Below are 16,522 nucleotides of genomic sequence, written 5' to 3' on the forward strand. Positions count from 1 at the left end.
TTTCGGGGTTTTACTTTCAGTGGGCGTCCAGGTGCAGCTGGTTGTAAACGTCGAAGCCCTGTTCGTCAGGGAAAGCCTGGAGCTCCTATGTCTGTGGTGCTGTAGATGCGCTGCCAATGGCCGGGGAGGAGCAGCAAGAGTTTGACTGGTAGGTACTTTCGGTGTGGGAGCATCAGGGTTTTTTTTCAGTGGGCGCCCAGGTGCATCTGGTGGTAAACGTCGAAGCCCTATTTGTCAGGGAAAGCCTAGAGCCACGATGTCTGTGGTGCTGTAGATGCGCTGCCAATGGCCGGGGAGGAGCAGCAAGAGGTTGACTGGCTGGCACTTTCGGTGTGGGAGGAATCGTCCGACGTTCGTGATTTTTCGGGGTTTTACTTTTAGTGTGCGCCCAGGTGCAGCTGGTTGTAAACGTCGAAGCCCTGTTCGTCAGAGAAAGCCCAGAGCCCTGATGTCTGTGGTGCTGTAGATGCGCTGCCAATGGCCAGGGAGGAGCAGCAAGAGCTTGACTGGCTGGCACTTTCGGTGTGGGAGCAATCGTCCGACGTTCGTGATTTTTCGGGATTTTTCTTTCAGTGTGGGCCCAGGTGCAGCTGGTGGTAAAAGTCGAAGCCCTGTTCGTCAGGGAAAGCCCGGAGCCCCGATGTCTGTGGTGCTGTAGATGCGCTGCCAATGGCCGCTGGGGAGCAGCAAGGGCTTGACTGTCTGGCACTTTCGGTGTGGGAGCAATCGTCCGACGTTCATGACGTTTCGGAGTTTTTTTCAGTTTGCGCCCAGGTGCAGTCGGTAGTGAACACGATGCCCTGTTCGTCAGGGAAAGCCCAAAGCCCCGATGTCTGTGGTGTTGTAGGTGCGCTGCCAATGGCGGCTGAGGAGCAGCAAGAGCTTGACTGGCTGGCACTTTCGGTGTGGGAGCAATCGTCCAACGTTCGTGATTTTTCGGGGTTTTACTTTTAGTGGGCGCCCAGATGCAGCTGGTGTTAAACGTCGAAGCCCTGTTCGTCAGGGAAAGCCCGGAGCCCTGATGTCTGTGGTGCTGTAGATGCGCTGCCAATGGCCGGCGAGGAGCAGCAAGGGCTTGACTGGCTGGCACTTTCGGTGTGGGAGCAATCGTCCGACGTTCGTGATTTTTCGGGGTTTTTCTTTCTCTGGGTGCCCAGGTGCAGCTGGTGGTAAACGTCGAAGCCCTGTTCGTCAGGGAAAGACCGGTGCCCCAGTGTCTGTGGTGCTGTTGATGCGCTGCCAATGCCCGCTGGGGAGCAGCAAGAGCTTGACCCGCTGGCACATTCGGTGTGGGAGCAATCGTCCGAAGTTCGTGATATTTCGGATTTTTTTTCAGTTTGCACCCAGGTGCAGTGGGTAGTAAACGTCGAAGCCCTGTTCATCAGGGAAAGCCCGGAGGCCGGATGTCTGTGGTGCTGTAGGTGCGCTTCCAAAGGCCGGGGAGGAGCAGCAAGAGCTTGACTGGCTGGCACTTTCGGTGTGGGAGCAATTATCCAACGTTCGTGACTTTTCGGGGTTTTTTTCAGTGGGCGCCCAGGTGCAGCTGGTGGTAAACGTCGAAGCCCTATTCGTCAGGGAAAGCCCGGAGCCCCGATGTCTGTGGTGCTGTAGATGCGCTGCCAATGCCCGCTGGGGAGGACCAGCAAGAGCTTGACTGGCTGGCACTTTCGGTGTGGGAGCAATCGTCCGACGTTCGTGATTTTTCGGGGTTTTACTTTTAGTGGGCGCCCAGGTGCAGCTGGTGGTAAACGTCGAAGCCCTGTTCGTCAGGGAAAGCCCGAAGCCCCGATGTCTGTGGTGCTGTAGATGCGCTGCCAGTGCCCGCTGGGGAGCAGCAAGGGCTTGACTGGCTGGCACTTTCTGTGTGGGAGCAATCGTCCGACGTTCGTGATTTTTCGGAGTTTTTTTCACTTTGAGCCCAGGTGCAGTGGGTAGTAAACTTCGAAGCCCTGTTCATCAGGGAAAGCCCGGAGGCCCGATGTCTGTGGTGCTGTAGATGCGCTGCCAATGGCCGGGGAGGATCAGCAAGAGCTTGACAGTCTGGTACTTTCGGTGTGGGAGCAATCTTCCGACGTTCGTGATTTTTTGGGGTTTTTCTTTCAGTGGTCACCCAGGTGCAGCTGCTTGTCAACGTCGAAGCCCTGTTCGTCAGGGAAAGCCTGGAGCTCCTATGTCTGTGGTACTGTAGATGCGCTGCCAATGGCGGCTGAGGAGCAGCAAGAGCTTGACTGGCAGGTACTTTCGGTGTGGGAGCATCAGGGTTTTTTTTCAGTGGGCGCCCATGTGCATCTGGTTGAAAACGTCGAAGCCCTATTTGTCAGGGAAAGCCCGGAGCCACGATGTCTGTGGTGCTGTAGATGCACTGCCAATATCCGGTGAGGAGCAGCAAGGGCTTAACTGGCTGGCACTTTTGGTGTGGGAGCAATCGTCCGACGTTCGTCATTTCTCGGGTATTATTTTCAGAGGGCGCCCAGGTGCAGCTGGTGGTAAACGTCGAAGCCCTATTTGTCAGGGAAAGCCCGGAGCCCCGATGTCTGTGGTGCTGTAGATGCACTGCCAGTGGCCCATGAGGAGAAGCAAGAGCTTGACTGGCTGGCACTTTCGGTGTGGGAGCAATCGTCCGACGTTCGTGATTTTGCGCAGTTTTTTTCAGTTTGCGCCCAAGTGCAGTGGGTAGTAAACTTCGAAGCCCTGTTCGTCAGGGAAAGCCCAAAGCTCCGATGTCTGTGGTGCTGTAGGTGCGCTGCCAAAGCCTGGGGAGGAGCAGCAGGAGCTTGACTGGCTGGCACTTTCGGTGTGGGAGCAATTATCCAACGTTCGTGATTTTTCGGCGTTTTTTTCAGTGGGCGCCCAGGTGCAGCTGGTGGTAAACGTCGAATCCCTGTTCGTCAGGGAAAGCCCGGAGCCCCGATGTCTGTGGTGCTGTAGATGCGCTGCCAATGGCCGGGGAGGAGCAGCAAGAGCTTGACTGGCTGGCTCTTTCTGTGTGGGAGCAATCGTCCGACGTTCGTGATTTTTTGGGATTTTTCTTTCACTTGGTGCCCAGGTGCAGCTGGGGGTAAAAGTCGAAGCCCTGTTCGTCAGGGAAATCCCGGAGCCCCGATGTCTGTGGTGCTGTAGATTCGCTGCCAATGCCCGCTGGGGAGCAGCAAGAGATTGACTGGCTGGCACTTTCGGTGTGGGAGCAATCGTCCGACGTTCGTGATTTTTCGGAGTTCTTTTCAGTTGGCGCCCAGGTGCAGCTGGTGGTAAACGTCGAAGCCCGGTTCGTCAGGGAAAGGCCGGAGCCCCGATGTCTCTGTTGCTGTAGATGGGCTGCCAATGGCCGGGGAGGACCAGCAAGAGCTTGACTGGCTGGCACTTTCGGTGTGGGAGCAATCGTCCGATGTTCATGATTTTGGGGTTTTTTTTTCTGTGGGCGCCCAGGTGCAGCTGGTGGTAAACGTCGAAGCCCTGTTCGTCACGGAAAGCCCGGAGCCCCGATATCTGTGGTGCTGTAGATGCGCTGCCGAAGGCCGGGGAGGAGCAGCAAGAGGTTGACTGGCTGGCACTTTCGGTGTGGGAGCAATCGTCCGACGTTCGTGATTTTTCTGGGTTTTTCTTTCTGTGGGGGCCCAGATGCAGCTGGTGGTAAACGTCGAAGCCCTGTTCGTCAGGGAAAGCCCGGAGCCCTGATGTCTGTTGTGCTGTAGATGCGCTGCCAATGGCCCATGAGGAGCTGGAAGAGCTTGACTGGCTGGCACTTTCGGTGTGGGAGCAATCGTCCAACGTTCGTGATTTTTCGGTGTTATTTTTAGTCGGGCCCAGGTTCAGCTTGCTATAAAGGTCGAAGCCCTATTTGTCAGGGAAAGGCCGGAGCCCCGATGTCTGTGGTGCTGGAGATGCGCTGCCAATGGCCGGGGAGGAGCAGCAAGAGCTTGACTGGCTGTCACGTTCGGTGTGGGAGCAATCGTCCGACGTTCGTGATTTTTCGAGGATTTTTTTCCGTGGGTGCCCAGGTTCAGCTGGTGGTAAACGTCGAAGCCCTGTTTGTTCAGGGAAAGCCCGGAGCCACAGTGTCTGTGGTGCTGTAGATGCGCTGCCAATGGCCGGGGAGGAGCAGCAAGGGCTTGACTGGCTGGCACTTTCGGTGTGGGAGCAATCGTCTGACGTTCGTGATATTTTCGCGGTTTTTTTCAGTTTGCGCCTAGGTGCAGCTGGTGGTAAACGTCGAAGCCCTGTTCGTCAGGGAAAGCCCGGAGCCCTGATGTCTGTGGTGCTGTAGATGCGCTGCCAATGGCCGGGGAGGAGCAGCAAGAGCTTGACTGGATGGCAGTTTCGGTGTGGGAGCAATTGTCCGACGTTCGTGAATTTTCAGGGCCTTCTTCCAGTGGGCGCCCACGTGCAGCTGGTGGTAAACGTCGAAGCCCTATTCGTCAGGGAAAGCCCGGAGCCCCGATGTCTGTGGTGCTGTAGATGCGCTGCCAATGGCCGCTGAGGTGCAGCAAGAGCTTGAGTTGCTGGCAATTTCAGTGTGGGAGCAATCGTCCAATGTTCGTGATTTTTCTGTGTTTTTCTTTCCGTGGGCGCTCAGGTGCAGCTGGTGGTAAACGTCCAAGCCCTGTTCGTCAGGGAAAGCCCAGAGCCCCGATGTCTGTGGTACTGTAGATGCGCTACCAATGGCCGGGGAGGACCAGCAAGAGCTTGACTGGCTGGCACTTTCGGTGTGGGAGCAAACGTCCGACATTCGTCATTTTTCGGGGTTTTACTTTTAGTGGGCGCCCAGGTGCAGCTGGTGGTAAACGTCGAAGCCCTGTTCGTCAGGGAAAGCCCGAAGCCCCGATGTCTGTGGTGCTGTAGATGCGCTGCCAGTGCCCGCTGGGGAGCAGCAAGGGCTTGACTGGCTGGCACTTTCGGTGTGGGAGCAATTGTCCGACGTTCGTGACTTTTCGGAGTTTTTTTCACTTTGAGCCCAGGTGCAGTGGGTAGTAAACTTCGAAGCCCTGTTCATCAGGGAAAGCCCGGAGGCCCGATGTCTGTGGTGCTGTAGATGCGCTGCCAATGGCCGGGGAGGATCAGCAAGAGCTTGACAGTCTGGCACTTTCGGTGTGGGAGCAATCTTCCGACGTTCGTGATTTTTTGGGGTTTTTCTTTCAGTGGTCACCCAGGTGCAGCTGCTTGTCAACGTCGAAGCCCTGTTCGTCAGGGAAAGCCTGGAGCTCCTATGTCTGTGGTACTGTAGATGCGCTGCCAATGGCGGCTGAGGAGCAGCAAGAGCTTGACTGGCAGGTACTTTCGGTGTGGGAACATCAGGGTTTTTTTTCAGTGGGCGCCCATGTGCATCTGGTGGTAAACGTCGAAGCCCTATTTGTCACGGAAAGCCCGGAGCCACGATATCTGTGGTGCTGTAGATGCGCTGCCAATGGCCGGCGAGGAGCAGCAAGAGCTTGACTGGCTGGCACTTTCGGTGTGGGAGCAATCGTCCAACGTTCGTGATTTTTCGGGGTTTTTTTCAGTTTGCGCCTAGGTACAGCGGGTAGTAAACGTCGAAGCCCTGTTCATCAGGGAAAGCCCGGAGGCCCGATGCCTCTGGTGCTGTAGATGCACTGCCAATATCCGGTGAGGAGCAGCAAGGGCTTAACTGGCTGGCACTTTTGGTGTGGGAGCAATCGTCCGACGTTCGTCATTTCTCGGGTATTATTTTCAGTGGGCGCCCAGGTGCAGCTGGTGGTAAACGTCGAAGCCCTATTTGTCAGGGAAAGCCCGGGACCCCGATGTCTGTGGTGCTGTAGATGCACTGCCAGTGGCCCATGAGGAGAAGCAAGAGCTTGACTGGCTGGCACTTTCGGTGTGGGAGCAATCGTCCAACGTTCGTGATTTTTCGGGGTTTTTCTTTCAGTGGGTGCCCAGGTGCAGCTGGTGGTAAAAGTCGAAGCCCTGTTCGTCAGGGAAAGCCCGGAGCCCCGATGTCTGTGGTGCTGTAGGTGCGCTGCCAAAGGCCGGGGAGGAGCAGCAGGAGCTTGACTGGCTGGCACTTTCGGTGTGGGAGCAATTATCCAACGTTCGTGATTTTTCGGGGTTTTTTTCAGTGGGCGCCCAGGTGCAGCTGGTGGTAAACGTCGAAGCCCTGTTCGTCAGGGAAAGCCCGGAGCCCCGATGTCTGTGGTGCTGTAGATGCGCTGCCAATGGCCGGGGAGGAGCAGCAAGAGCTTGACTGGCTGGCTCTTTCTGTGTGGGAGCAATCGTCCGACATTCGTGATTTTTTGGGATTTTTCTTTCACTTGGTGCCCAGGTGCAGCTGGGGGTAAAAGTCGAAGCCCTGTTCGTCACGGAAATCCCGGAGCCCCGATGTCTGTGGTGCTGTAGATTCGCTGCCAATGCCCGCTGGGGAGCAGCAAGAGATTGACTGGCTGGCACTTTCGGTGTGGGAGCAATCGTCCGATGTTCGTGATTTTTCGGAGTTCTTTTCAGTGGGCGCCCAGGTGCAGCTGGTGGTAAACGTCGAAGCCTGGTTCGTCAGGGAAAGGCCGGAGCCCCGATGTCTCTGTTGCTGTAGATGGGCTGCCAATGGCCGCTGAGGAGCAGCAAGAGCTTGACTGGCTGGCACTTTCGGTGTGGGAGCAATCGTCCGACGTTCATGATTTTGGGGTTTTTTTTTCTGTGGGCGCCCAGGTGCAGCTGGTGGTAAACGTCGAAGCCCTGTTCGTCACGGAAAGCCCGGAGCCCCGATATCTGTGGTGCTGTAGATGCGCTGCCGAAGGCCGGGGAGGAGCTGCAAGAGGTTGACTGGCTGGCACTTTCGGTGTGGGAGCAATCGTCCGACGTTCGTGATTTTTCTGGGTTTTTCTTTCTGTGGGGGCCCAGATGCAGCTGGTGGTAAACGTCGAAGCCCTGTTCGTCAGGGAAAGCCCAGAGCCCTGATGTCTGTTGTGCTGTAGATGCGCTGCCAATGGCCCATGAGGAGCTGGAAGAGCTTGACTGGCTGGCACTTTCGGTGTGGGAGCAATCGTCCAACGTTCGTGATTTTTCGGTGTTATTTTTAGTCGGGCCCAGGTTCAGCTTGCTATAAAGGTCGAAGCCCTATTTGTCAGGGAAAGGCCGGAGCCCCGATGTCTGTGGTGCTGGAGATGCGCTGCCAATGGCCGGGGAGGAGCAGCAAGAGCTTGACTGGCTGGCACGTTCGGTGTGGGAGCAATCGTCCGACGTTCGTGATTTTTCGAGGATTTTTTTCCGTGGGTGCCCAGGTTCAGCTGGTGGTAAACGTCGAAGCCCTGTTTGTTCAGGGAAAGCCCGGAGCCACAGTGTCTGTGGTGCTGTAGATGCGCTGCCAATGGCCGCTGAGGTGCAGCAAGAGCTTGAGTTGCTGGCAATTTCAGTGTGGGAGCAATCGTCCAATGTTCGTGATTTTTCTGTGTTTTTCTTTCCGTGGGCGCTCAGGTGCAGCTGGTGGTAAACGTCCAAGCCCTGTTCGTCAGGGAAAGCCCAGAGCCCCGATGTCTGTGGTACTGTAGATGCGCTACCAATGGCCGGGGAGGACCAGCAAGAGCTTGACTGGCTGGCACTTTCGGTGTGGGAGCAATCGTCCGACATTCGTCGTTTTTCGGGGTTTTACTTTTAGTGGGCGCCCAGGTGCAGCTGGTGGTAAACGTCGAAGCCCTGTTCGTCAGGGAAAGCCCGAAGCCCCGATGTCTGTGGTGCTGTAGATGCGCTGCCAGTGCCCGCTGGGGAGCAGCAAGGGCTTGACTGGCTGGCACTTTCGGTGTGGGAGCAATTGTCCGACGTTCGTGACTTTTCGGAGTTTTTTTCACTTTGAGCCCAGGTGCAGTGGGTAGTAAACTTCGAAGCCCTGTTCATCAGGGAAAGCCCGGAGGCCCGATGTCTGTGGTGCTGTAGATGCGCTGCCAATGGCCGGGGAGGATCAGCAAGAGCTTGACAGTCTGGCACTTTCGGTGTGGGAGCAATCTTCCGACGTTCGTGATTTTTTGGGGTTTTTCTTTCAGTGGTCACCCAGGTGCAGCTGCTTGTCAACGTCGAAGCCCTGTTCGTCAGGGAAAGCCTGGAGCTCCTATGTCTGTGGTACTGTAGATGCGCTGCCAATGGCGGCTGAGGAGCAGCAAGAGCTTGACTGGCAGGTACTTTCGGTGTGGGAACCTCAGGGTTTTTTTCAGTGGGCGCCCATGTGCATCTGGTGGTAAACGTCGAAGCCCTATTTGTCACGGAAAGCCCGGAGCCACGATATCTGTGGTGCTGTAGATGCGCTGCCAATGGCCGGCGAGGAGCAGCAAGAGCTTGACTGGCTGGCACTTTCGGTGTGGGAGCAATCGTCCAACGTTCGTGATTTTTCGGGGTTTTTTTCAGTTTGCGCCTAGGTACAGCGGGTAGTAAACGTCGAAGCCCTGTTCATCAGGGAAAGCCCGGAGGCCCGATGCCTCTGGTGCTGTAGATGCACTGCCAATATCCGGTGAGGAGCAGCAAGGGCTTAACTGGCTGGCACTTTTGGTGTGGGAGCAATCGTTCGACGTTCGTCATTTCTCGGGTATTATTTTCAGTGGGCGCCCAGGTGCAGCTGGTGGTAAACGTCGAAGCCCTATTTGTCAGGGAAAGCCCGGGACCCCGATGTCTGTGGTGCTGTAGATGCACTGCCAGTGGCCCATGAGGAGAAGCAAGAGCTTGACTGGCTGGCACTTTCGGTGTGGGAGCAATCGTCCAACGTTCGTGATTTTTCGGGGTTTTTCTTTCAGTGGGTGCCCAGGTGCAGCTGGTGGTAAAAGTCGAAGCCCTGTTCGTCAGGGAAAGCCCGGAGCCCCGATGTCTGTGGTGCTGTAGGTGCGCTGCCAAAGGCCGGGGAGGAGCAGCAGGAGCTTGACTGGCTGGCACTTTCGGTGTGGGAGCAATTATCCAACGTTCGTGATTTTTCGGGGTTTTTTTCAGTGGGCGCCCAGGTGCAGCTGGTGGTAAACGTCGAAGCCCTGTTCGTCAGGGAAAGCCCGGAGCCCCGATGTCTGTGGTGCTGTAGATGCGCTGCCAATGGCCGGGGAGGAGCAGCAAGAGCTTGACTGGCTGGCTCTTTCTGTGTGGGAGCAATCGTCCGACATTCGTGATTTTTTGGGATTTTTCTTTCACTTGGTGCCCAGGTGCAGCTGGGGGTAAAAGTCGAAGCCCTGTTCGTCACGGAAATCCCGGAGCCCCGATGTCTGTGGTGCTGTAGATTCGCTGCCAATGCCCGCTGGGGAGCAGCAAGAGATTGACTGGCTGGCACTTTCGGTGTGGGAGCAATCGTTCGATGTTCGTGATTTTTCGGAGTTCTTTTCAGTGGGCGCCCAGGTGCAGCTGGTGGTAAACGTCGAAGCCCGGTTCGTCAGGGAAAGGCCGGAGCCCCGATGTCTCTGTTGCTGTAGATGGGCTGCCAATGGCCGCTGAGGAGCAGCAAGAGCTTGACTGGCTGGCACTTTCGGTGTGGGAGCAATCGTCCGACGTTCATGATTTTGGGGTTTTTTTTTCTGTGGGCGCCCAGGTGCAGCTGGTGGTAAACGTCGAAGCCCTGTTCGTCACGGAAAGCCCGGAGCCCCGATATCTGTGGTGCTGTAGATGCGCTGCCGAAGGCCGGGGAGGAGCAGCAAGAGGTTGACTGGCTGGCACTTTCGGTGTGGGAGCAATCGTCCGACGTTCGTGATTTTTCTGGGTTTTTCTTTCTGTGGGGGCCCAGATGCAGCTGGTGGTAAACGTCGAAGCCCTGTTCGTCAGGGAAAGCCCAGAGCCCTGATGTCTGTTGTGCTGTAGATGCGCTGCCAATGGCCCATGAGGAGCTGGAAGAGCTTGACTGGCTGGCACTTTCGGTGTGGGAGCAATCGTCCAACGTTCGTGATTTTTCGGTGTTATTTTTAGTCGGGCCCAGGTTCAGCTTGCTATAAAGGTCGAAGCCCTATTTGTCAGGGAAAGGCCGGAGCCCCGATGTCTGTGGTGCTGGAGATGCGCTGCCAATGGCCGGGGAGGAGCAGCAAGAGCTTGACTGGCTGGCACGTTCGGTGTGGGAGCAATCGTCCGACGTTCGTGATTTTTCGAGGATTTTTTTCCGTGGGTGCCCAGGTTCAGCTGGTGGTAAACGTCGAAGCCCTGTTTGTTCAGGGAAAGCCCGGAGCCACAGTGTCTGTGGTGCTGTAGATGCGCTGCCAATGGCCGGGGAGGAGCAGCAAGGGCTTGACTGGCTGGCACTTTCGGTGTGGGAGCAATCGTCTGACGTTCGTGATATTTTCGCGGTTTTTTTCAGTTTGCGCCTAGGTGCAGCTGGTGGTAAATGTCGAAGCCCTGTTCGTCATGGAAAGCCCGGAGCCCTGATGTCTGTGGTGCTGTAGATGCGCTGCCAATGACCGGGGAGGAGCAGCAAGAGCTTGACTGGCTGGCAGTTTCGGTGTGGGAGCAATCGTCCGACGTTCGTGAATTTTCAGGGCCTTCTTCCAGTGGGCGCCCAGGTGCAGCTGGTGGTAAAAGTCGAAGCCCTGTTCGTCAGGGAAAGCCCGGAGCCCTGATGTCTGTGGTGCTGTAGATGCGCTGACAATGGCCGGGGAGGACCAGCAAGAACTTGACTGTCTGGCACTTTCGGTGTCGGAGCAATCGTCCGACGTTCGTGATTTTTCGGGGTTTTTTTTCAGTGGGCGCCCAGGTGCAGCTGGTGGTAAACGTCGAAGCCCTGTTCGTGAGGGAAAGACCGGAGCCCCAATGTCTGTGGTGCTGTTGATGCGCTGCCAATGGCTGCTGGGGAGCAGCAAGAGGTTGACTGGTTGGCACTTTCTGTGTGGGAGCAATCGTCCGATGTTCGTGATTTTTCGGGTTTTTTTTCAGTGGGCACCCAGGTGTAGCTGGTCGTAAACTTCGAAGCCCTGTTCGTCAGGGAAAGCCCGGAGCCCCGATGTCTGTGGTGCTGTAGATGCGCTGTGAATGGCTGCTGGGGAGCAGCAAGAGCTTGACTGGCTGGCACTTTCGATGTGGGAGTAATCGTCGGATGTTCGTTATTTTTCGGGGATTTTTTTCCGTGGGCGCCCAGGTGCAGCTGGTGGTAAACGTCGATGCCCTGTTCGTCAGGAAAGCCCAGAGCCCCGATGTCTGTGGTGCTGTAGATGCGCTGCCAATGTCCGCTGCGGAGCAGCAAGAGCTTGACTGGCTGGCACTTTCGGTGTGGGAGCAATCGACTGACGTTCATGATTTTTTGGGTTTTTTTTTCCAGTGGGCGCCCAGGTGCAGCTGGTGGTAAACTTCGAAGCCCTGTTCATCAGGGTAAGCCCGGAGCCCCGATGTCTGTGGTGCTGTAGATGCGCTGCCAATGGCCGGGGAGGAGCAGCAAGGGCTTGACTGGCTGGCACTTTCGGTGTGGGAGCAATCGTCCAAAGTTCGTGATTTTTTGGGGTTATTTTTCAGGCGGGACCAGGTTCAGCTTGCTATAAAGGTCGAAGCCCTGATTGTCAGGGAAAGCGTGGAGGCCCGATGTCTGTGGTGCTGTAGATGCGCTGCCAATGGCTGCTGGGGAGCAGCAAGAGCTTCACTGGCTGGCACTTTCGGTGTGGGAGCAATCGTCCAACGTTCGTGATTTTTTGGAGTTTTTTTTCAGTTAGCGCCCAGGTGCAGCTGGTGGTAAACTTCGAAGCCCTGTTTGTCAGGGAAAGCCCGGAGCCCCGATGTCTGTGGTGCTGTAGATGCGCTGCCAATGGCCGCTGAGGAGCAGCAAGAGCTTGACTGGCTGGCACTTTCGGTGTGGGAGCAATTATCCAACGTTCGTGATTTTTAGCGGTTTTTTTTCCGTGGACGCCCAGGTGCATCTGGTGGTAAACGTCGAAGCCCTGTTCGTCAGGGAAAGCCCGGAGGCCCGATGTCTGTCGTGCTGTAGATGCGCTGCCAATGGCCGGGGAGGATCAGCAAGAGCTTGAGTTGCTGGCACTTTCAGTGCGGGAGCAATCGTCCGACGTTCATGATTTTTCGGGGTTTTACTTTTAGTGGGCGCCCAGGTGCAGCTGGTGTTAAACGTCGAAGCCCTGTTCGTCAGGGAAATCCCGGAGCCCCGATGTCTGTGGTGCTGTAGATGCGCAGACAATGGCCGGGGAGGATCAGCAAGAGCTTGAGTTGCTGGCACTTTCAGTGTGGGAGCAATCGTCCGACGTTCATGATTTTTCGGGGTTTTACTTTTAGTGGGCGCCCAGGTGCAGCTGGTGTTAAACGTCGAAGCCCTGTTCATCAGGGAAAGCCCGGAGCCCCGATGTCTGTGGTCCTGTAGATGCGCTGCCAATGGCCGGGGAGGATCAGCAAGAGCTTGACTGTCTGGCACTTTCGGTGTGGGAGCAATCGTCCAACGTTCGTGATTTTTCGGGGTTTTTCTTTCAGTGGGTGCCCAGGTGCAGCTGGGGGTAAAAGTCGAAGCCCTGTTCGTCAGGGAAGGCCCGGAGCTCCGATGTCTGTGGTGCTGTAGATGCGCTGCCAATGGCCGGGGAGGAGCAGCAAGAGCTTGACTGTCTGGCACTTTCGGTGTGGGAGCAATCGTCCGACGTTCGTGATTTTTCGGAGTTCTTTTCAGTGGGCGGCCAGGTGCAGTTGGTAGTAAACTTCGATGCCCTGTTCATCAGGGAAAGCCTAGAGCCCCGATGTCTGTGGTGTTGTAGGTGCGCTGCCAACGGCGGCTGAGGTGCAGCAAGAGCTTGACTGGCTGGCACTTTCGGTGTGGGAGCAATCGTCCAACGTTCATGATTTTTCGGGGTTTTTTTCAGTTTGAGCCCAGGTGCAGTGGGTAGTAAACTTCGAAGCCCTGTTCATCAGGGAAAGCCCGGAGGCCCGATGTCTGTGGTGCTGTAGATGCGCTGCCAATGGCCGCTGAGGAGCAGCAAGAGCTTGACTGGCTGGCACTTTCGGTGTGGGAGCAATTATCCAACGTTCATGATTTTTCGGGGTTTTTTTTCAGTGGGCGCCCAGGTGCAGCTGGTGGTAAACGTTGAAGCCCTCTTCGTCAGGGAAAGCCCGGAGCCCCAATGTCTGTGGTCCTGTAGATGCGCTGCCAAAGGCCGGGGAGGAGCAGGAAGATCTTCAGTTGCTGGCACTTTCAGTGTGGGAGCAATCGTCCAACGTTCGTGATTTTTCGGGGTTTTACTTTTAGTGGGTACCCAGGTGCAGCTGGTGGTAAACGTCAAAGCCCTGTTCGTCAGGGAAAGCCTGGATCTCCGATGTCTGTGGTGCTGTAGATGCGCTGCCAATGGCCGGGGAGGACCAGCAAGAGCTTGACTGGCAGGTACTTCCGGTGTGGGAGCATCAGGGCTTTTTTTCAGTGGGCGCCCAGGTGCAGCTGGTGGTAAACGTCGAAGCCCTATTTGTCAGGGAAAGCCCGGAGCCCCGATGTCTGTGGTACTGTAGATGCGCTGCCAATGGCCGGGGAGGAGCAGCAAGAGCTTGACTGGCTGGCACTTTCGATGTGGGACCAATCGTCCTAGGTTCGTGATTTTTTGGGGTTTTTCTTTCAGTTGGTTCCCAGGTGCAGCTGGTGGTAAATGTCGAAGCCCTGTTCGTCAGGGAAAGCCCGGAGCCCCGCTGTCTGTGGTGCTGTAGATGCGCTGCCAATGGCCAGGGAGAAGCAGGAAGAGCTTGACTGGCTGGCACTTTCGGTGTGGGAGCATTCGTCCGACGTTCGTGATTTTTCGGGGTTTTTTTTCAGTGGGTGCCCAGGTGCAGCTGGTGGTAAACGTCGAAGCCCTGTTCGTCAGGGAAAGCCCGGAGCCCCAGTGTCTGTGGTGCTGTAGATGCGCTGCCAATGGCCTGTGAGGAGCAGCAAGAACTTGACCGGCTGGCACTTTCGGTGTGGGACCAATCGTCCAACGTTCGTGATTTTTCGGGGTTTTTTTCAGTTGACGCCCAAGTGCAGCTGGTGGTAAACGTCCATTTGCATGAAGAGAACTATTTTTTGTATCCAACCGTTAAGTAGCCACTCAGCTCTTGATGATTTCAGTGTTGAACATCACTTATTTAATATTGAGTTTGGGGTTATTTTGTCTTTGAATTTTTTGTTGGTTTTTTTTTTCCTCTCCTCACACCAAATAAAATATATTGTACGTGTTATTTAAACAAGCACATCCATTATTTAAAAATTTATTCTTCTTAATTCCAAATTTATATGCTCTGAGTTAAGACAGAAAAATCTTACTTCAGCAGCAAACTTTAAGATTATCTTCTCTAACATACTGTTAAAATTATTACTGTGTCTCTTTAACCTGTGAGAATAGAAGCTGAGGTTGTCCTTAGACAAGGTGGACACTTTCTTGCATTGTTCCTTCAAGGAACAAGGTGAAGCTGGTTCAAGGAAAGATGGCTGCAATTTGTGATAGCAGGATGAAGCTGAGGGGACAGGGCTAATGCACAGGAGATGTGTATAGGAATGCAAATTGACAGGGTCAATGACTGTCAGCAAGGTCAAGGAATGGGAGAGACATAGAGGCAGAGATGTTGGCTGGATGGGAGTGAAGAAAGGTAGAGGATGTAGGAAAGGAAGTAATGAAGAGAAATCGAGATTTGTGAGAAGCTTGCAAAATTATAAATGGTGGAAAACTCATGGAATCCTGGAAGAGGATATCTTAACAGAAGAATGAGATTTGGTAAAATATATGTATTTGTGTTGAACTGTTCTTTTGCAACTAAAGGCATCTCAGAAGTCAAAAGAGGGAGGGACATCTGTGTTTGAAAAAATAAAAGACTTTTTTTTTTTTAAAAATCCTTTTCTGTGGTGTTGCTCAGCAAAGAATCCAACTTTATTATTTTTTCTGAAATATGTCTTTCTCTGGATTATAAAGAGTTGAGACTCTTGGGACTCTAAAACAGGGAATGCTTTTCATCTCCAGTGTTCTAAAATATCTGAGCAAAAAGTTGTCCTCAATTACACAGATCTGTGTATACTTGCATCTCTCTTGCCTGCCCTCCGATGATTCACTATACTTCTCCTCTGTTTTTACCCCTTGCAAATCCATAACAAAGTTGGTAGTGTTTATATCTCACAGCTGCTAGCTCTGTTTCTCTCTCAGCTCTAAATTAAGCAGCCAATCTAGAAAACACCTTCTCCTCCCCCTTGTTTTCCCCTCTGCCTCCCTTGGCAGGGAACTGTTGCTAGGTTTTGTTTGTTTTTTTTTTCTTGATCCCTAGGCACCTTCCCAGCTTGCCACTTTTTCTGTAAGCAAAGAAGCAATCTCTTTTATCTCGTTTGCCTTTTATCTGTTCTCGGTTCTCTAAGTTATGACGTAGAAGAAAAAATAGGCAACACCTAAATTCACATTTAGGTGAAAGACCAGATGTTACCTGTGCTAGCAGTCCATCTTCGATACAAGCTCACATGACACTATGAGGGTACAGCCTCCAGGGCTGTTGCTGGGAGGGCTGTCATTAGTGAAATCAAATAGTCGTTACAGGAAAGTCTTTGCTGGAAGAGTGATGGTTCCTTCATTTGTTAACAAGCATTTGAAAAGTGAACAGAATAGTCTTTAGTGATTAAAAAGCACTACCTGGGGTACTTCTCATATACAACCATAAATTCTTGAATGCAGCCCTGACAAACAGAAGAGTATTCTGTGACAGTACAACTATATAAAAGGATGCAGTTAATTAAAATTATTTTAACGTAGTAATGGACCTGCATTAAAAGGACTCAATCCTGTTGTGCTGCAAACATCAGTAAACTTCAGTGAAAAACTGGGGGTTCTCACTCTTTGCAGGATCAGTCATTCGGCTCCTCTGCTGGAAGCCCAGAAGTTGGGGACTTGAAAGTTTCTGTTTCTGCTTGGGATTAAAACATTAAAATTCCTCTTTTTGCTCTCTTCCATATTTTCTCCAGCCAGCTCAATAAATTGTTCCCTAAGGCTTAATTAACACTAACAGAACAACTGCCTTTGCTGTGTAAGGAAGCCATCCAGAGCAGTTACAACCACCCCAACTTGAAACAAAATCTTTCTACCATCCCATGCAATCATGCATACTGCCCTCCTACTCTGCAGCGCACCTGGATATATATGTCAAGCACACAAGTCTAACATTGTCTTGTATATCTAATAATGAATCGCTGCTGGTACTTGTTTATTTCAATGTATGATTTTTCTTTAAACATTCACTGATTCTGGGACTTCTGCAATGATCTGACTTGAAGGATTTTAAATGTTTCCCATACCCTTTAATTTTAGCAAATAATTCTGTCTCGCTAACCTGCTATTAACAGTGGCTTAATCACTAGGTCTATGGTTGCAGTATGCGAAGAGCTAAGACTGGAAATAGTGAAACAGCATCAAAACAGGAAAACAAGTTACTCAGAGCAAAGGCATTTCATTAAATAAACTAAGGAAAATATTTGGAAGACTTTCTTGTGATCAAAAACTAGGAATGCTGCATTGTTTTGTCAACTGAAAGATGTACAGAATCATCCAACACAAGTTACTTTGTCTTTCATCAATTTTAATGCAGCTTCTAGCTGTAAAACTCTGCAAGCATACAGATGAAGGTGTCTGGACATATTGGTATGCTAAATCATAAGCTGCCTATT

The sequence above is a fragment of the Chlamydotis macqueenii genome, chromosome 5, assembly GCF_036417535.1.
Source record: "Chlamydotis macqueenii isolate bChlMac1 chromosome 5, bChlMac1.mat, whole genome shotgun sequence".
Taxonomy (NCBI): domain Eukaryota; kingdom Metazoa; phylum Chordata; class Aves; order Otidiformes; family Otididae; genus Chlamydotis; species Chlamydotis macqueenii.